Raw genomic sequence first — 21,135 nt, 5'->3', positions numbered from 1 at the left:
TAGTAAGATAACCCAAAACATGAAAACTTCAATCAGACAAAACTCAACAAAACCTTCGTGAGATCCGTTAGTATAAGAAAATAAATCACTACTATAAGTGATGTTGCAAACTAATTAATATTTTATTCTTGCATTATGTCTAATGTATTCCAACTTTTCTATGGCAAAAACTCATCAAAGAAACCATCGAATGATCAAAACAAGCACACAACGCAAGGAAAACAGAATCTGTCAAAAACAGAACGGTCTGTAGCAATCTGGATATTTCGAATACTTCCGTAAGTCCAAAAACTCTGAAAAATTAGAACGGCCTGAGAAATTTATATATAAATCTTCTTCAAAAAATTTGATATTTTATCATTCCCTGGTTAGAAATGAGAATTGTTTTCGTGAGCGTGAAAGTTTCTTTTTTCAGCAAGATGAAACAACTATCACCCAAGAAGATCATAAAGGCTTTACTTGGCACAAGCACTAATTAAAACATAAAAAACACAATCATAACAGTACAATAATTGTGCTAACACTCAAGAACATAAAGCAAAAAGCAAAAGTAAATTTTATTCATTGGGTTGCCTCCCAACAAGCGCTGTCGTTTTACGCCCTTAGCTAGGCATAAAGCAAAGATCTAGGTTTTGTCATCCATAGTTTTGGCAAATTTTGTAAGGGTTTTATCAAACCCAGGAGGCTCTTTACGCTTCCCTAAATTCTCAGGAAAAGAAACCATCTTTAGATCCAAAATATCCAATCGCTTGTTGCAGAGAGTACTCAAGGTATTCGTGCGATTGATACTACCATTGAGATGTTTGAGAGGTTCATTATATTTTTGTAATTCAACCATATGTTTATGCAAATACCAAGTCTATCTAACATTTGAACTCCCTCAGGGGTGAAAGAAAACCCCTTCTTTTGAGGTGGAACCCCCAAAATTCCTTCTAAAATTTCATAGGCAGCATTAGCATCAAGCTCGATACAATTCCCTTTAGCGGCAAAATCCAGGAGTTGTCTATGATGCAAAGCCAATCCTATGTAAAAATTATGAAGCAAGATCTTAGCGTCCCCTTGTAAATTGCAAATACGATAAGATTACATTAGTCTATACCAAGCATCTTTCAAATTTTCTCCTTGTCTTTGCTTGAAGTAAAGAACATCAAAATCTGGTGATAAAGGAGGAGTCGGCAAGCTAGCCATTATGAATAGAAAGCGAGAACACGTATAGATCTGGCAAGAAAACGGTGAATAAAATGACAAATTGTGTGAAGTGGGGGAGAGGAAAAAAAGAGGCAAATGGCAAATAATGTAAATTGTGAGGAGATGAGATTTGTGATTAGGAACCCGGTAGATGTTGAAGATCGTCCCTGGCAATGGCGCCAGAAATTCCTTTTGATGTCTGCTAGAACTACGTCGGTATTTCCCCAAAGAGGAAGGGATGATGCAGCATAGCAACGGTAGGTATTTCCCTCAGTGATGAGACCAAGGTTATCGAACCAGTAGGAGAACCAAAAAACACTACGTAAACAACACCTACACACAAATAACAAATACTCGTAACCCGGCGTATTAAAGGGGTTGTCAATCCCTTTCGGGTAGTGATGACCCACAAGTATAGGGAATCGCAACAGTTTTCGATAAGTAAGAGTGTCAAACCCAACGAAGAGCTAAAGGTGGAACAAATATTCCCTCAAGTTCTATCGACCACCGATACAACTCTACGCACGATTTACGTTCGCTTTACCTAGAACAAGTATGAAACTAGAAGTACTTTATAGGTGTTGTTGGATAGGTTTGCAAGATAATAAAGAGTACGTAAATAAAAAGTAGGGGCTGTTTAGATAAAGAAACAATAAAGTAAATATAGCGAGTGTGGAAAAGTGGTGGTAGGAGTTGCGAAATTGCCCCTAAGCAATTGACTACTTTACTAGACCGATAGCAAGTATTATGTGGGAGAGGCCACTGCTAGCATGTCATCCCTGACTTGGAATTCTATGCACTTATGATTGGAACTATTAGCAAGCATCCGCAACTACTAATGTTCATTAAGGTAAACCCCAACCATAGCATTAAGGTATATTGGCCCCCCTTCAATCCCGTATGCATCAATTTCTATGCTAGGTTGAAGCTTTTGTCACTCTTGCCCTCCAATACATAGTCCTATCAACATACAACTAACCCTAGGGTGTGATCCATGCGCGCAATCATATGATGGGCACCAAAGGACAGCAACATAACCACATGCAAATTAAATCAATCATAGCAATTCATCAACCACCGATAGGACAACGAAAATCTACTCAGACATCATAGGATGGCAACGCATCATTGGATAATAATATGAAGCATAAAGCACCATGTTTAAGTAGAGGGTACAGCGGGTTGCGGGAGAGTGGACCACTGTAGATAGAGGGGGGAAGGTGATGGAGATGTTGCTGAAGATGGCGGATGTGTTGGTGTAGATCGCGGTGATGATGATGGCCCCCGGTGGCACTCCGGTGCCACCGGAAGCGAGGGGGAGAGAGCCCCCCTCCCTCTTCTTCTTCCTTGACCTCCTCCCTAGATGGGAGAAGGGTTTCCCTTTTGGTCCATGGCCTCCATGACAAGGGAGGGGCGAGAGCCCCTCCGAGATTGGATCTGTCTCTCTGTCTCCCTCTGTTTCTGCGTTCCCAGATTCTTCCCTTTCACCGTTTCTTATATTCCCGAAGATCCGTAACTCCAATTGGGCTGAAATTTTAACACGATCTCTATCCGGATATTAGCTTTCTTGCGGCGAAAGAAGGGCATCAACTGCCTTACGGGTGGCCCGCGAGGGTCAGGGGTGCGCCTAGGGGGGCAGGCGCGCCCCCCTGCCTCGTGGCCACCTCGGGCACTGTCTCGCGTGGATTTTTCTTCCCAAAAATCATATATATTCTAAAAAAAATCTCCGTCATTTTTTATCCCGTTTGGACTCCGTTTGATATGGATATTCTGCGAAACAAAAAACATGCAACAAACAGGAACTGGCACTGGGCACTGGATCAATATGTTAGTCCCAAAAATAGTATAAAAAGTTGGCAAAAGTATATGAAAGTTGTAGAATATTGGCATGGAACAATAAAAAATTATAGATACGACGGAGACGTATCAGGTAGCGGCGCCAGAATTTGGCAAACGGACGTGAGAGAGTTGTAAATATTGATAGATCGAACGTCAAATAAAATAAAGTGCAGCAAGGTATTTTTGGGTTTAAAGATCTAGAAATAAAAGGTAAATAAAATAGATCGCAAAGGCAAATAATATGAGAAAGAGACCCTGGGGGCGTAGGGTTCACTAGTGGCTTCTCTCAAAAAAATAGCAAACGGTGGGTAAACAAATTACTGTTGGGCAATTGATAGAACTTCAAATAATCATGACGATATCCAGGCAATGATCCTTATATATACATCATGTCCGAGATTAGTAGACCGGCTCTGGCCTGCATCTACTACTATTACTCCACACATCGACCGCTATCCAGCATGCATCTAGTGTATAAGTTTATGGAGAAATGGAGTAATGCAATAAGAACGATGACATGATGTAGACAAAATCTATTTATGTAGAAATAGACCCCATCGTTTTATCCTTAGTAGCAACGATACATACGTGTCGGTTCCCCTTCTGTCATTGGGGTCAAGCACCATAAGATTGAACCCACTACAAAGCACCTCTTCCCACTACAAGATAAATAGATCAAGTTGGCCAAACAAAACCCAAATATCAGAGAAGAAATACGAGGCTATAAGCAATCATGCATATAAGAGATCAAAGAAACTCAAATAACTTTCATGGATAAAAAGAGATAGATTTGATCATAAACTGAAAGTTCATCGGATCCCAACAAACACACCGCAAAAAGAGTTACATTATATGGATCTCCAAGAGACCATTGTATTGAGAATCAACCGGGAGAGAGTAATCCATCTAGCTACTAACTACGGACCCGAAGTTCTACAAAGAACTACTCACGCATCATCGGAGAGGCACCAATGGAAGTGGTGAACCCCTACGCGATGGTGTCTAGATTGGATCTGGTGGTTCTGGACTCTACGGCGGCTGGAATTGATTTTCGTCGACTCCCCTAGGGTTTCTGGAATATTGGGGGTATTTGTAGAGCAAAGAGGCGGTCTAGGGGCACCTGAGGTGGGCACAACCCACCAGGGCGCGCCTGGGCCTCCAGGCGTGCCCTGGTGGGTTGTGCTCCCCTCGGAGCACCCCCCAAGACGCTTCTCCGGCCCATTGGATGTCTTCTGGTCCAAAAAAAATCCACAAAAAGTTTCGTTGCATTTGGACTTTGTTTGATATTGATTACCTGCGATGTAAAAAACATGCAAAAAAACAACAACTGGCACTTGGCACTATGTCAATAGGTTAGTACCAAAAATGATATAAAATGATTATAAAACATCCAAGAATGATAATATAACAGCATGGAACAATCAAAAATTATAGACACGTTGGAGACGTATCATTCTGCAACCACTCCTTATTCCTGAATGGAAATGGGATAAGATTCAGATGGACTTCGTCACTGGCCTTCCCAAGTCACAGAAAGGTACCGATGTTATCTTTGTCATTATCGACCAATTCTTGAAAGTTGCACACTTTTTGCTAGTTAAGGAGAAGATCACTGCTAGTCAATTGGGAAACATGTATATCTCTAGAATTGTAACCCTTCACGGCATTCCGAAGGAAATCTATTTAGACTGTGGCAGTATATTCACCTCAAAGTTCTGGGATAGTTTCCAAGAGGCAATGGGAACTCATATAACCTGGAGCACGGCTTACAAACCCCAATTCCAAGTCCAAGTCGAGCGATCAATCAAATTCTTGAATACATGCTTCGGGATTGTGTCATCTCTTTAGGCAAGAAGTGGGAAGAATATTTCCCTTATGATCAATTCTCTTATAACAACAGCTATCAAGCTAGCTTGAAGATGGCACCCTTCGAAGTGCTATATGGACACAAGTGCCAAACCCCTCTGAATTCTTTAGAAACTGGGGAACGAACGCTCATTAGTTCACACATTATCCAACAAGTTGAAGAGCAAGTCTGCATTGTCCGGGATAGTTCAAGGCGGCTGTCGGTGTCAAAACTGACAAATCTTGGGTAGGGGTCCCAAACTATGTGTCTAAGGATCAATAGTAACAAGGGACGATGGGGACACGATGTTTACCCTGGTTTGGGCCCTCTTAAAGGAGGTAAAACTGTACGTCCTGTTTGATTCTATTCAATGAGTATAGGGGTTACAAGAGTTGATCTACCTCGAGATCGTAATGGCTAAACCCTAGCTGTCTAGCCTATGAGAATTTTGATTGCCTCTACGGACTAAACCCTCCGGTTTATATACACACCAGAGGGGTCTAGGGTTCTACAGAGTCGGTTTGTAGGGGAAGGAAATAACATATCCGAACACCAATCCTGCCATTCACACATATAGGAGTCCTACCCGGACACGAGGTAAAGTCTTCTGCTTGTATCTTTACAGCCCATCAATCCGGCCCTTATCAAATAGCCCGGACACCCGAGGACCCCCTAATCCAAGACTCCCTTAGTAGCCCCCAAACTTGCCATCAATTGACGATGTAGTATCCAGCTTATGTCCTCGGCTTTTGCAAGGCAGGTTCTTCATTATACCTCGGACGGATAACAGTCCGGCCCTGACTTTCATGTTCTGCCTTTATGACTCCTTCCCTATCGTTGCCTCGCTTCCATGCGCCGGGCGAATGCGAATGGTCCATAGTATTTTTTATAAATAAACCCCTGACCACATCGGGATGGTGCCTATATAAAGAGGTTAGATCCCCAAGTGTCGTCCACATCATGCAGAGAACATCAGAACTAGCCACGGAAAACTTCAAATCATGGCTAATGCTCCCAGTTCTTCTTCGCGCCCTCATGGCCCTCAAGAGGGTGATTGGCGGAGCTGCTCAGTGTCCCATCTTCAGCTGAGTCGACTTCAGACACAAGGATATCTCCCTCTCGCAGATCTAGTCCCTATGCGAGCGGGATTGGCCTCGATTGGCAACGACGTGCTAGCAGAAAATTTCCCCAACCCCAACAAGGAGGAGTGGGTATGCTTCATTTCGTTTCTCTTGCGGGGCTTCGGATTTCCGATCCATCCCTTTCTCAGGGGCCTGTTGGAGTTCTACAAAATCCAACTGCAAAACCTCACCCCAGGTTCGATTCTACACATCTCAGGCTTTGTCGCTCTCTGCGAACTGTTTCTAGGCTGCGAGGCCCATTTCAAACTATGGAGGAAGTTATTTCGCCTCGTCCCTTGCCATCGAGGGGGTTCCATATTTGAAGTGGGCGGCGCCGAAGTATGGCGCATAGCCGGATCAGACTACCCTATCGGAACTCCCAAGGAGGTATCACAAGAATGGTCTTTGGAATGGTTTTATATTGAGGACGTCCCCCTTCCGGACCCAGTTTGGCGCGGCCTCCCTGAATTCTCTAGTGCTCCTTTGAATAAATGCCTCAATTGGTGCCCCCGGAGTCCCAAGGAGGAAGACGGTGCGGAAGTAAAGAGGTTGGTCAGCAAGGTCATATTACTAGCTCATTCCGAGCTCTCGATGATCGAAGTCATGGCCATCACAATAAAACGATGTATTCAACCCCTTCAGTCTAGAGTAACTCCTTTATGATGTTATAATGGAGAACACGACACATCTCGCTACAGACGCAAGGGCCCAGATACCCCAGCCAAACTGGCCATAATCCTGGTCGATCTGTATAAGGGGGATAAAGAAGACTTCCTTCGCTTAAACTGTCGAGAAGGCTTTTCCATGTACAACCCAATTGAATGGGTAAGTTTTTTGATTATCAGCACTGTTCCACCTCATTATCGAGGTATGCTAATCAAATTATTCATGTTGTCTTAAAATAGTCATGGAGGAAGGAGGTCGAGAACATTCATTGTCCCTCCCCACAGCCAGAGGATCACGCTCGCAATGAAGACCCTGGCTTCCGCGAGGATCCGGATATATACATAGAGTTCGATGATGGAGTACTTTATCAAGCAAGCCTTGATGGCTCGGAGCTGGCAATTACGGCTGACTACCTGCGCCTTTATCCCTTCTCCGTCGTAAGTATTCAGGAAACTTCCTCAAAAAGGAGCCCATGTTTACACCCTTCCCCTCACACTAAAATATGTTTTATAGGATCGGTGCTCCGCAAGCCGTAATCCATCGAGAGTGGCCTCTACGCAGGGTGATCGTTCAAAACGAAAGGAAACCAGAAGCGTCGTCGAGCCCCCTCCGTCTTCAAAGAGGTACGTCTTTTGATATGTGCCTAAGCATGAGATCAAATTGTAAAACTTCTCCTCCACCTTTATGTTAGTAGGAGCACACGGCAAACCATGGGCAAACATCCTGCCAGCCGTGTATCGGCTAATTTGGCCCCGGGCTCGTCAGTCAGGACGAGAGCTGATACAGTACTGGATCCACCCCCTCACGAGGATTCGGATGACGCATCTGTCATGAATTCGGAGGTGGAGAGCGTGATGGATCATCACCGACTAAAAGAGGCCATGCGCGCTCCAGTTTTTACTAAACAGGAATCCACCGCCCTCAGCTCCGTGGATGCATATATCCGGGTAGCTCGGGACAGACTTGCCGGAGTTACGCAACTATTCTCAAAGGATATGCAGGTAATAGCTTGTGCAAATTTAATAGATATGTGCCAGTAGCCCCCAAGACTTTCAGCGGTTTAGGCCAACCGATTTAAGGATCGTTATGACCTGCAGGTTCTTAGGGAGAAGAACAATGCGCTATCCCAGGAGGTGAAAACAAACCAGACGAAGCTGAATGTCGTCACCATGGAGCTGGCGGAGATGAAGAAAGACACAATGACCACCGATCAAAAGAACAAGCTCGAAGAGGAAAAAGATAAACAAGCCGAAGAGATAAAGAGCTTAAAGGCTCAGTTATCGGCCGCACAGAAAGAAAATATGAAGTTGAAAGGCGGCATATTCGGTATGACCTTTTGACCTATCCAAAGGATTTATAGTATCCCATAGTTCAGATTGACACAACTTTGTTGTTGTTGCAGGTGTGCTAACCGGTCGCCTGAAGAGGAAGTATCCGAATTTTGAGGCAACGTGCTTAAGGAACTGTCTGTGGTGCATGAACGAGCCCAGAAAGCTATGAAAAGTATGGCGAAGGCTTTATGGTCGTCTGATGCCCCTCCAGAAAGTATGGAGGGGTTGGCGAACCTGTTCAAAGGTGCCCGACGCCGTTTCGAGCTATGGAAGGCGGCTGCGTGCCGGGAAGGTGCACGAGAGGAGTGGGCGGTGGTGAAAACACGGTACACTAGACTCGATCCGAACCAGATGGCCCCGGTTGGACCTCAGGGACCCGACGGAAAAGAGATTCCTGTGAACTTGGTATATGACCAAGTGATGATAGTTGCGAAGTACTCCCAACAAGACTATTGTTTAGACAGTCTTATAGATGGCATAGATAAAGAGTAGGCGTTCGATTCTATGTATCAATGTACTTTTATCGTCGAACTTATCTCCAACCGAACATGTCAAAATTTGTCATCACAGACTTTCGGCTTCGGCCTCCAAACCAAGAAGGTGGAGTGTTTCCGGATACCATTTTGGAATGTAACAAACATTCCCTATGTCCAGAAACCAGGCAATCCAGTCATATTTCTCAAACAGACAAAATTTGTTCAGGGAGTTATGTGATATTACTTTTTGAACGTAAGAAACGTCTTCCAAGGAAAATAGTTTCGTTAAGGGTACCTTCCCCTAGGTTGGCATGCTTAATTATGCATGATTAGTCCTTGATCTGAATTACGGGGAGCCTATATTGTATAAATTTTGAAGGGTTATAAAATGTAAATGATCTATCGATTCTTTGCCGACCAATTATTCTCTTAAGAACGCTAGCTTTCGGCTTCGCCTGTCTGAGGTACAGGTCCGGATTACCCGGCTGTAACAATCGCAGAGGTGCTCCCTTTACACCCTAGCCGAACAATCGGGAATCTAGGGTATAAACACAGGAGCGAGGCAACCCAGCTTGGCAAAAACTTCAGTCATAGAGGTGCATATAATGGCAAAAAGTGTATATAACAGACGACATAGACAATGTAAGCCATAAGCTTTTAGTAGTAAGCTTCGTCAAGGAAGCCCCCAGTCATAGTGGGGTGCATACATTTAAAGATGTGTACCCCTAACAGTTCAGCAGATCCGAACATACCATGGGGAAAAGGAAAAACTAAAAAGAAGAGGAGAGAAAGAGAAAAAGGGAAATTTAGAAAAACAGAAAGGATGCATCCGAACTATCTGTAGAATCGTCGGAGCCGAGCAGCTTTCTAGGGATTCGGCTCAAGGCGATTATCTGATGCATTACGAAGGCGATAGGCTCCTCCTGTGAGAACTTCATCTATGATGAAGGGCCCCTCCCATTTTGGTTTGAGCTTATCCTTCTTCTCTAGGAGGCGCAAAACGAGTTCGCTAAAGTTATAAGTCTTGGCCCGCACTTCTCTGCTTTGGAATCGCCTAGCCCGTTGTTGATAAAATGCGGAACAGGCTTGTGCAACATCACGCTCCTCTTCAAGGTCGTCTAGGTCGTCCTGCCGATCGAGCTCGGCTTCTGTCTCTTCGTACATGCGCACTCGAGGTGAGTCATGAATAATGTCGCAGGGCAAGACAACCTCTGCACCGTACACCATGAAAAAATGTGTGTATCCGGTTGTTCAATTAGGCGTTGTTCGCAGCCCCCAGAGTACGGAATCGAGTTCCTCAACCCAGTGCTTATCTGACTCCCGTAGGGAGTGCACTGGTCTGGGTTTAATGCCGCTCATTATCCGGCCATTGGCCCGTTTAACCTGACCGTTTGTTTGAGGGTCATAGACGGATGCATAGTCGAGTTTAATGCCCAAGTTAGCACACAAGTTCTTCACCTCATCAGATGTAAAATTAGAGCCATTATCAGTGATGATGCTATGCGGGACACCATAACGGTGTACTACAATGGATATAAAGTCGATCACCGGCCCTGCTTCAGCCGTTTTTACTGGTTTGGCCTCTATCCATTTAGTGAATTTATCCACCATGACCAGTAAGTATTTCTTTTTGTGGCTTCCCCCTTTAAGGGGTCCGACCATGTCTAGCCCCTAGACTGCCAAAGGCCAAGTAATGGGGAATGTTCTTAACGCAGTGGGAGGCATATGGCTTTGATTGGTGAAAAGCTGACATCCCACACAACATTGCACAAGGGCTTGTGCATCTGCTTGGGCCGTTGGCCAGAAGAAACCTGTTCGGAAGGCCTTGCTTACGAGGGCCCGAGCTGCGGCATGATGGCTGCCAGACCAACATGTATTTCAGCCAAGAGTTGTCGTCCCTCCTCTTCGGAGATGCACCTTTGAAGGACTCCAGTAGTGCTATTCTTGTATAGTTCACCTTCGTGGACTTTGTAGGCTTTAGAACGTCGGACGATGTGATGGGCCTCTTTTTGATCATCAGGAAGATCCTGCCTATTAAGGTAGGCCAGGAAGGGTTTAGTCCATGGAGCGATAATAGCCGTGATTTCATGATCAGAGGGTGTTATTGCGATATCCGAACCCCGGATGATATCTGTATTGTGTTCGGCTACTGGGGGTATGATCAGGTGGACTGGCAGATTCGCTCTCGTCCTGCCACACCACAGATGGCTTAAAGAGCCTTTCCATGAAGGTATTAGGTGGGATGGGGTCGCGTTTGGCGCCCATTCGAGCAAGGATGTTTGCTGCCTGGTTATTGTCTCGAGCGACGTGATGAAACTCAAGCCCCTCAAACTGAGCCGATATTTTTAATACATCATTTCGGTATGCCGCCATTTTTGGATATTTTGCATCGAACTCTCCATTTATCTGGGATATCGCGAGGTTTGAATCACCGCACACCTCTAGGCGTTGTATGCCCATGTAGACAACCATTCAGAGACCATGTAGAAGTGCCTCATATTCGGTTGTGTTATTGGAGTCCGTGTACATGATTTGAAGCATGTAGCGGACTGTGTCCCTCGTAGGGGATGTCAAAATGACACCGGCCCCTAGTCCAGCCAACATTTTAGAGCCGTCGAAGTACATGGTCCAGTTGGAGTATGAACTGTACTCTTTGGGGAGTTCGGCTTCCGTCCACTCAGCGACGAAGTCGGCCAGCACTTGAGATTTAATAGCTCGGCGTAGCTTATATGTTATTTCAAATGGTAAGAGCTCAATGGCCCATTTGGCTATGCGGCCGGTGGCATCCTTGTTATTTATAATGTCATCGAGTGGTACTTCTGATGCCACCGTTATCAAACACTCTTGAAAGTAGTGTCGGAGTTTTCGGGATGCCATAAAGACCGCGTAAGTTATCTTTTGGTAGTGAGGGTATCGGGATTTACATGGTGTAAGGACCTTCGATACGTAATACATTGGATTATGTAGGAATTTATGCCCCTCTTCCCCTCGCTCGACGATGAGTACGGTGCTCACTACCTGGTGAGTTGCGGATATATAGAGCAACATAGGCTCGCCAACACTTGGGGCAGCTAGGATCGGGTTGCCTGCTAGTAAAGCTTTTATTTCTTCCAATCCGGCTGTAGCCGCATCAGTCCACTCAAAGATGTCGGTGTGCCGAAGCAGTCTGTACAATGGTAATGCCTTTTCTCCCAATCTGGAGATGAAACGGCTTAGCGATGCCACGCACCCTGCTAGTTTTTGGACCTGCTTTAAGTCTATTGGTATGGCCAATTGTGACAAGGCTCGGATTTTGGCTGGGTTTTCTTAAATTCCCCTGTTGGACACAATGAACCCTAGTAGCTTTCCGGCTGGGACGCCGAAAACGCATTTCTCCGGATTGAGCCATATGTCATATGTTCGAAGGTTGTCAAATGTGAGGCAGAGATCGTCCACTAGTGATTCGACGTGTTTAGTCTTGATGACCACGTCATCCACATATGCTTCCACTGTCTTGCCAATTTGGTTTTCCAAACATGTTTGAATCATGCGTTGGTAGGTGGCACCAATGTTTTTAAGCCCAAAAGGCATAGTGTTAAAATAGAAAGGCGGGTACGGGGTAACGAACACCGTTGCGGCCTGGTCGGACTCTTGCATCTTAATTTGATGGTATCCGGAGTAAGCGTCGACGAAACACAATGAGTCATGTCCTGCAGTTGCGTCAATAATCTGGTCAATGCGGGGCAATGGGAAACGGTCTTTGGGGCAGGCCTTATTGTGGTCTTTAAAATCGACATAGAGGCGCCAAGACTTATCCTTTTTTGGCACTAGGACCAAGTTGGCTAGCCAATCCGGGTGCTTGATTTCTCTAATGAATCCGGCTTCGAGTAGTTTGCTAGCTCCTCCCCCATAGCTTGTCATTTGATTTTGGAGAATCGCCACAGCGTTTGTTTGACTGGTTTAAACCCCTTGATTATGTTGAGGTTGTGTTCAGCCAGTCTGGGTGGGATCCCGGGCATGTCTGAAGCGTGCCAGGTGAAAATGTCCCACTTTTCACGCAGGAACACTCATAGTGCGGTATCGACCATCGGATCCAGTTGTGCTCCAATGGAAGTTGTTTTGTTAGGATCCGTCGGGTGCACTTGAAATTTAGCTATTTCATCTGCTGGTTTGAAAGAGGTGGATTTGGGTCTCTTATCAAGAATCACGTCATCCTTGTCCACCGTGGATCGCAGGGTGGTTAGTTCTTCAGACGATTATTCAGCGCCGACGCCCAAAAATCGGCCCTCAGGAGACCATTTTTCGCCGGTTTGGGAGGAAACAGGTGGCGGCGGACTCAGGTCGAACCTAGCGCTGGGGGCGTCCGGGGGCGCCGGGGCGAGCGATTTTGACGCGAAAGACCCTCGGACCCGCCGAGTTAGCGACACGCGCCTCGTCTTCCCTCAGAATGCCTCGGTTTCCCGCGGGGAATCAATGCAAGGCTGCCGCCGATCATCCTTGCCATTGATTCCTCACGGGTGGCGCGTCACGGGCAGCGCGGCGATGCCTCCACTCCCGCCACGCGTACACATGGCGCGGGGCTATAAAACCAGCGCCTCCCCTCGCCTTTGGCCACACCAGCTGCCGCCGAGCTCTGCCTCTCTCTCCGTCCACCGACGTTCCTCCCCTTCCCTCTCTGCCCAAGCCCAAACTGATGGCTGAGCGATTCCCCAGCGACGCGGTGGCGGCCAACAGTTTTGGTTGCTGCTCGCTCCACGAGTGGGAGGCGTACTTCTTCTTCGAGGCGAACATCCCGGCGCCACCGGACATGCGCGCCGGGCAGACGGGGTGGAGGCTCCACAACGGGGGCGCCCCCATCCCCTCGGTGCCCGACGTCGACGCGCGCCCCGCCATCTTTGCCGCCGAGGTCGACCGCATGCGGGCGTCCCTGACAGAGGAGCAGCGCGCCCTCCCCCAATACGCCACCGACAACCAGGCGTCGTGGGCAACGTACTTCCAGTGCCGGCAGGCGCAACGGCTGGCGTCCACCAACGGGGCGCCGGTGGTGGGAGGCACCAAGAACAGCGATGGGCGCCACCTATGGTGGGGCGCCCCCGGCTGTACCCTCCACGAGGTACTCCAGTACCTCAAGGGCGGCAATGACCCGCTGCAGGTATACCCTGCTGCCCCCCTGCTACCTCTTGAGCACTGCGTTGGTTTTCCCTTGAAGAGGAAAGGGTGATGCAGTAGAGCAGTGTAAGTATTTCCCTTAGTTTTTGAGAACCAAGATATCAATCCAGTAGGAGGCCACACACGAGTCCCTCGCACCTACACAAACAAATAAACTCCTCGCAACCAACGCGATAAAGGGGTTGTCAATCCCTTCACGGTCACCTACGAGAGTGAGATCTGATAGATATGATAAGATAATATTTTTGGTATTTTTATGATAAAGAGAAATAAAGATGCAAGTAAAATAAATGGCAAAGGAAATAACTAAGTATTGGAAGATCAATATGATGGAAAATAGACCCGGGGGCCATAGGTTTCACTAGAGGCTTCTCTCGAGAGCATAAGTATTACGGTGGGTGAACAAATTACCGTTGAGCAATTGACAGAATTGAGCATAGTTATGAGAATATCTAGGTATGATCATGTATATAGGCATCACGTCCAAAACAAGTAGACCGACTCCTGCCTGCATCTACTACTATTACTCCACACATCGACCGCTATCCATCATGCATCTAGAGTATTAAGTTCAAGAGCACAGAGTAACGCTTTAAGCAAGATGACATGATGTAGAGGGATAAACACATGCAATATGATATAAACCCCATCTTGTTATCCTCGATGGCAACAATATAATACGTGCCTTGCTGCACCTACTGTCACTGGGAAAGGACACCGCAAGATTGAACCCAAAGCTAAGCACTTCTCCCATTGCAAGAAAGATCAATCTAGTAGGCCAAACCAAACTGATAATTCAAAGAGACTTGCAAAGATAACCAATCATACATAAAAGAATTCAGAGAAGATTCAAATATTGTTCATAGATAAACTTGATCATAAACCCACAATTCATCGATCTCAACAAACACACCGCAAAAGAAGATTACATCGAATAGATCTCCACAAGAGAGGGCGGGAACTTTGTACTGAGATCCAAAAAGAGAGAAAAAGCCATCTAGCTAATAACTATGGACCCGTAGGTCTGAACTAAACTACTCACACTTCATCGGAGAGGCTATGGTGTTGATGTAGAAGTCCTCCATGATCGATACCCCCTCCGGCGGAGCTCCGGAAAAGGCCCCAAAATGGGATTTCGTGGATACAGAAAGTTACGGCGGTGGAATTAGGGTTTTGGCTCCGTATCTGGTAGTTTGGGGGTGTGTAGGTATATATAGGAGGAAGGAGTACATCGGTGGAGCAACGTGGGCCCCACGAGGGTGGAGGGCGCGCTTGGGGGGGGGGGGTAGGCGCGCCCCCTACCTCGTGCCTTCCTCGTTGATTGCTTGACGTAGGGTCCAAGTCCTCTGGATCATATTCGTTCCAAAAATCACGTTTCCGAAGGTTTCATTCCGTTTGGACTCCGTTTGATATTCTTTTTCTACGAAACCCTAAAATAGACAAAAACCGGTAATTCTAGGCTGGGCCTCCGGTTAATAGGTTAGTCCCAAAAATAATATAAAAGTGTACAATAAAGCCCAATAATGTCCAAAACAAGATATAATATAGCATGGAACAATCAAAAATTATAGATACGTTGGAGACGTATCACCCGCCCCCCTTCCCCGGAGCGCCGGGCAATGGATGCCCAGGAGGTTCGGCTCCTCCTCGTCTTCCTCCTCTCAATCCTCCTCCCGCTCCTCTTTCCATTCCTCCGGCTCGCCAGCGGTGTTCGGCGTCAAGGCCGAACCCGCAGTGGAAACGCTGCTCCATCGGCGCACCCGCAGCGCCGACATCGTCATCAACGAGGGCGGCAAGCGCACCTTTTCCTCGGCTCCTCCGCGCTACGTCAAGCCAAAGACGGAGCCGGGGCTCGCCGCCGTGAAGACGGAGCCCGGGCTCGCCGGCGGCGTCAAGAAGGAGCTCGACGACGCGGCGGCCCTGAAGTGGGCGCGTGAAGACTGGGCGCGCACGGAGCTAGTGCGCCAGTGCCGCGCCGACGAGCAGTTCGCCGCTTGACGCCGTGGCCGCGATGAGGGAGGCGTCGTCGTCCTCGGCGACAGCAACGATGATGCGCCGCCGCCACCGGTCCGCCAGGACGACGCCGGGCAGGGTCCAGCAGGGGCGGCCGCATCAAGGAAGAGAGGGCCACCGCCGACGACGAGGATGGCGGCGACGTCGGCGACTTCGCTGCGCTCAATGACTTCTTCGCCCCTTAGTTGTGTTTTTTTAATAACTTATGTAATGTTGAATATATGTCCAGTTTGCCAAACTTAGCCCAATATTTTGTTCAATTTTCTGAATTTCATTTTTTATTAAAAAAACACCCGCGTCTGGGGCGACCCTAGGGCCGGCTGCTGAGAACCTGCTCGGCCCCACGTCAATTTTGACACCAGCTCACCCCCAGACGGCGATTTTACGCGCCCCCTGGGGGGCGAACGGCTGGAGATGCTCTTTAGCGACCCAAGTAGAGGCAAGTTGATCGATTCTCCCGAGCTATTCAATTGAAGGCTATACTACTCTTTGCATGCATGTTTTTCTTCTCCATACCTATTTTGTTCTTTAATGAATCCTCTATAAAACGTATAGAATTTGATGAAGCACCATGTTTTTTTTCTTATCAATCTGATGTTACATCTTACATGAAAGCAGAACATGCATCCGAGAAGAAACTATTGTTTCATTACTACTAGATTAGAGTACAGATGAACATCTAAATACACAAAAGATCTGGTGTATCAAATAACATAGAGAGCTATCTTCCGTGCAGATACTTTACTGGAAAGAAAGACCCCCTTCAAGATTCACTCAGGAATTCCTGCAACACCGACGCACTCAAACTTCCTCGAGAGAAGTCTGTCCACAAAGCACCGGGCTGGATGTAGACGTACACCATGAACTGCATGGCCTCCATGAGGGACTGAAGACCGACTTCTCCCATCGCAATGACGCATGGCTGCTCGACGCGGATGTTGGACCTGACAGGCAGCCACAGGTGTTGAACCTGACAGATCAGTAAAAGAGAACTAGGATGCCCTAGCGCGACCACCATCTCTATTGAAATTGTCATTGCGCTATGCAGCGTTAGTGGCAACCCAAGCCGAGGCAGGTATTAGATTGATTATCTAAAACCTATACTACCGCTCTTTGCATGCACGCCTCTTTTTATCCTAAGAGCTATTATGTTCTTTAATTAATAATACTATGTAGCACACCTGGAAGTTCATATGCACCTGTCGTCCTTTTCATGAACTCCCTTTGCTCTAATTAATAGCACATATATAAGTTTATATTTGTGTTACCAAAATATGCCCAACTAACAAGTTTAAGCTCAATTCGGAAAGCCGCTTACTTTTACTTCCACTTACCAATATTGTGCTTGTAGAACATTGTACACAATATTGAGGATTTTCCGATCAACTCTAGCCAGCAATGACACAACCTACATTGTTAGTTCCGTCTAGCGACAACAACACCTCCAGCAGGTACCATCTTCTGCACGAAAACAAGCCACCTCCAGCAGGATCCATATCGGAAAACAAGTTCAAATAGTTACCAAAAGTATAATGCGAGCATGTTCTTTGTAAAGCATACTGAAAATCCAAGGAACAGAAGTCACGAATGAAGCAAAAAAGGTTACAGAGAACATACTTCTCAATGATCAGGTATTTCACTTCTCATCTTCTACATGTGTTAAATAATTGTTGTTATTTTAGGAATTTCCAAAAACTGCAGGCAAATCTATTCGAAAAGAAAGTATGTCCATATGTAATTACATTAGAAGATGATTTAGATAGAGACTATGAAGAAACTTCACACATGTTAAAATTCTTACCCACAACAAATTTAAAAGAGTACCTGAAAGAACACTTTACACATATCAAAACTTTACATTCCTAATTAAGAAAAACAAATGTCCTACTTTATATTTCAAAATATAAGGTACAAGACAAAAATCATGACCATTTTAGCATTGACGATACCAATGATGAGGTACCCTCATCTAAGAAAAAAAGTTCATATTTTATATGTTTGAATGAACATGCACTAGCACCTTGGTGCTACCATGCCCCATAAGCATATCTGAACACAATTAATTTTCTATTAAAGCTGGCCTAGGCCTAGCAGGGAAATTATGTTACTGACATTCAAATTTTAGTGAACAAATGGGATTCAAAATCTACAGGAAAAACCAAAAAAAGGACTACATGTAAAAATAGGAGAAAAGAATCAACAGAAGACAAGAGGATTAGGGAAGCGCCTAGAAGGAACACAAGCTAGAACATGGCAGTAGCAAGTGCTAAACTACATACTTAATCCCCTTAGTTGAACTAATACGAATATATTCTAGATACTCTATATACTTTGCACTCCCTTCCGTCACATATATAAGATGTTCTAATTTTTTTGTGAATTGGATGTATATAAGCATGTTTTAGTGTGTTTGTTCACTCATTTCAGTCTGTATGTAGTCCATATTGAAATATCCAAAACATCTTATATTTGTGAACGGAGGGAGTAGTAATTTGCATTGGCATACAATTGTGTTTACTTTAGAGTCCATGAGAACATGGATTTAACTTATTATGTGTGCATGCAATCCACTTTCAAGACTATGAATGTTTAGTTGTGCTAATATTAAATTATGCGAATTCTATTGATATTACATCTTCCTTTCTAATATGTACTTAGATTTGTTTTTAGCATCACAAGGAATTGATAAAGAAGGTTTTTGTTTATAACGACAATAGAATAAAAAACGAGGTGTACTCAGTTTGTTATGTAGATACGTAACATGTCTGATCCGCATAACCATTCCTGAAAATTACCAGGTGCTTAAGATAGATGTGCGCCTCTCTAACCTGCATTTTCACCTTTTTCCATTCATATTCAATGGATGATTAAAAATATGAGGACAGATAAAACTAGTTTTTTAAATAGGAGTTCACGTTATTAACCTACTGAATAGCAACATCCACAGACTACAGGATTATTGAAATCACCATTGTACCGCCGGACTAATGGCCGAAATAGCAAATCTTGGTAGTGCTACACATATTGTGCTTCAACACATCAAATATGGAGAGCCAAACCGATTTCACTCAACTAATTATAAATTATCAATTTTGTAGTCTAAGGTACCGTCATCCATTATCTCTTTTGGAATTTACTACATAAGAGTTGTCCATGCACTCAGGTCAAGTGCAGGTATACACTGATCAATACAAAACAAATGATTTGGTCAGGCATACAAAAAGATTTATTTAAAAGAGCATGCGCCACTACTTCCATACATATGAACTACTCCCTCCGTTTCTAAATATAAGCCTTTTTAGACATTGCAATACATACTACATACGGATATATATAGACGTATTTTAGAGTGTAGATTCACTCATTTTGCTTCGTATGTAGTCCATATTAGAATCTCTACAAGGGCTTATATTTAGGAACGGAGGTAGTAGATTGGTGTGGACTTGAAGATTCGTCGGGGCAGAGGCCGTCTCCTCCGCCGTGAACTAGATGGATTTTAACAGCCTTTTATATAACCATAAGTACATGGATATGGTGTACTACTCCGCATAAGCATTGGAAACATGCATCAGCATTTGATGGAAATAGTTCAATAATACCAAACATCGACACTATATATCATCTGATATTTCAAGCCTATTCTATAGTACAATCCAATGGTGAAAGCATCGAAGCATCGTTATATATTATATTGCAATCAGGCCCAATTTTACTATTCAGTTATTAAAATCACAAATACACTAATTACTTCCTTAACTTTGTGAATATTAATGGTTGTAGGGGGTAGAACACTACCAATTTCAGTCACAAGCCTGGAAAAAAAGTGGAAAGGACATAAACTAAAAAAACATTTTGCCTTAAGCTGTGTTAGCCATCCAGAACTTACTATCGCCATTTTGTAGATGGACAAGAAGTCAATCTGGATGAAAATCAACAACGAGTATGCAGGATAGTAACATTTGTCACTAGCAAGCAGTACGTACCTTAAAGTATATAGGTCCAATCGTACAAACATAAAAAAAGGGAGATGAGAGATCGGGGGACCTGTAGGTGGAAGAATGCAATGCCGAAGACGGGCTGCCACTTTTGAGGTTGAAGACGATGCGTCGGGGTGCCTCGCTTGGGGACAACAATGACCACTCCGGCTCGGCGTTTGGGGACGGACAACACCCCCAAGATTCCCAAAATCGCGCAGGAGCTAAGGGGAACGAGATCCACTACTTCGCAGGCTGGAAAACCGTCGAGTTCGACGAGCTCGCATCATGCAGCTACTATTAGGTCCCTGCTCCCATTGACCGGCCCGGGAGATCGACGAGGCACACGGGAATCCAAACCAACCGCCGTCCCAGCCACGAGGTGCGTGCAGGTAAGGACCACGAAGTTGGAAACCGAGGAGGAGCTTGGGGGTGATCCTCAGATGCGGTGGATCCAAGCTGGCTCACAGTGGGAGTAACTTAAGATTAGTAACATCCATATGTTATTAGTCTATATTATTATCTTCACAATGGGTATTATATATGTGTTGTGTCATGCATCACTTCATTTGTTACATTGTAGACTATTTTTTGTTGATATGTGTAATATTACAGTAACTAGATATGTTACCACATGTCTCTTTTTCTTCATTATTAATTGCATGCCACATCACGTAAATAAATGTGATGTTATCACCTATATTATTTTTACTATGGGTAATCTTAAACTTTTCAATGGCCAGGAGTTCCGACAACACATAGAAGACTCAACAAAGAAGAAAAATGAAGGTTTGTGTTGGTGGGACCCCTGAAGCCACAATACGTGCTTATACTTTTTTCTTTCTTTGGGAAACGATACGTGCTCATACGAATACTGTGGATAATGGACATGATTAGAGCAAACTTTACTTAGTTGAGAAGACGAGCCAACGTTGGTCCTGCTTCCGGTATTGCACGTGTTATAACATTTTTTTTCACAAATAGTAGTATGAGTTATATAACTTAATTCAATCAGTGTTTGTGAAAAGAAGAAAAAGCTACCACGAACCATTTTAATGAATATATGGTTGATAAATTCCCTTTTACTTCATATACCAAATTCAAAAAATAAAATTGTTCACTAAGATGTTCAAACATAACTGAGGAAATTATAGGCACACACATCTACAACTATAACAGGTTAATATGACAAATCTTAAACAACAATAGCAAATAAACATAGAGAAAATGATAAAAATAAAAATTGCACAGTAGGAAAATTATTATTGCAAAAGACTCATATTTTTGAATGTGATCACATTTGATTCTGATTTTCTAGATAAAAATAAATAAATAATTATTCTGATAAAACTTTATAAAATTATAGCCTGCATATCGGGCGGGCCACTTTACTAGTTAGACTAGTTAGACACGCACATGTAGGCCTTGTAGCTTAATTAGCTAGTTTAATTAAAATTTATCCACTGTTAGCCCCACTGTGTATCACGGGTGGGACCTGGACTAGATGGGTTGACTGCTAACATCATGATGACG

At 44.7% G+C, this 21,135-nt stretch overlaps 1 long non-coding RNA gene across 1 annotated transcript; it reads right to left on the bottom strand.

Moving 5' to 3' along the window:
• Positions 1 to 16,258: 16,258 nt before the first annotated feature.
• LOC125543973 lies at positions 16,259 to 20,069 on the bottom strand. Its single transcript, XR_007299179.1, has 2 exons — positions 16,963 to 20,069; positions 16,259 to 16,572 (listed from the first exon to the last, which is right to left on the bottom strand). It is a non-coding gene; the product is annotated as an uncharacterized LOC125543973 (long non-coding RNA).
• Between the last annotated feature and the right edge of the window lie 1,066 nt (positions 20,070 to 21,135).

The sequence above is a fragment of the Triticum urartu genome, chromosome 3 (assembly GCF_003073215.2).
Source record: "Triticum urartu cultivar G1812 chromosome 3, Tu2.1, whole genome shotgun sequence".
In the NCBI taxonomy this organism is placed as follows: Eukaryota; Viridiplantae; Streptophyta; class Magnoliopsida; order Poales; family Poaceae; genus Triticum; species Triticum urartu.
The sequence above is the reverse complement of the archived record's forward strand: the minus strand, read 5'-3'. Positions and strand labels throughout refer to the sequence as shown.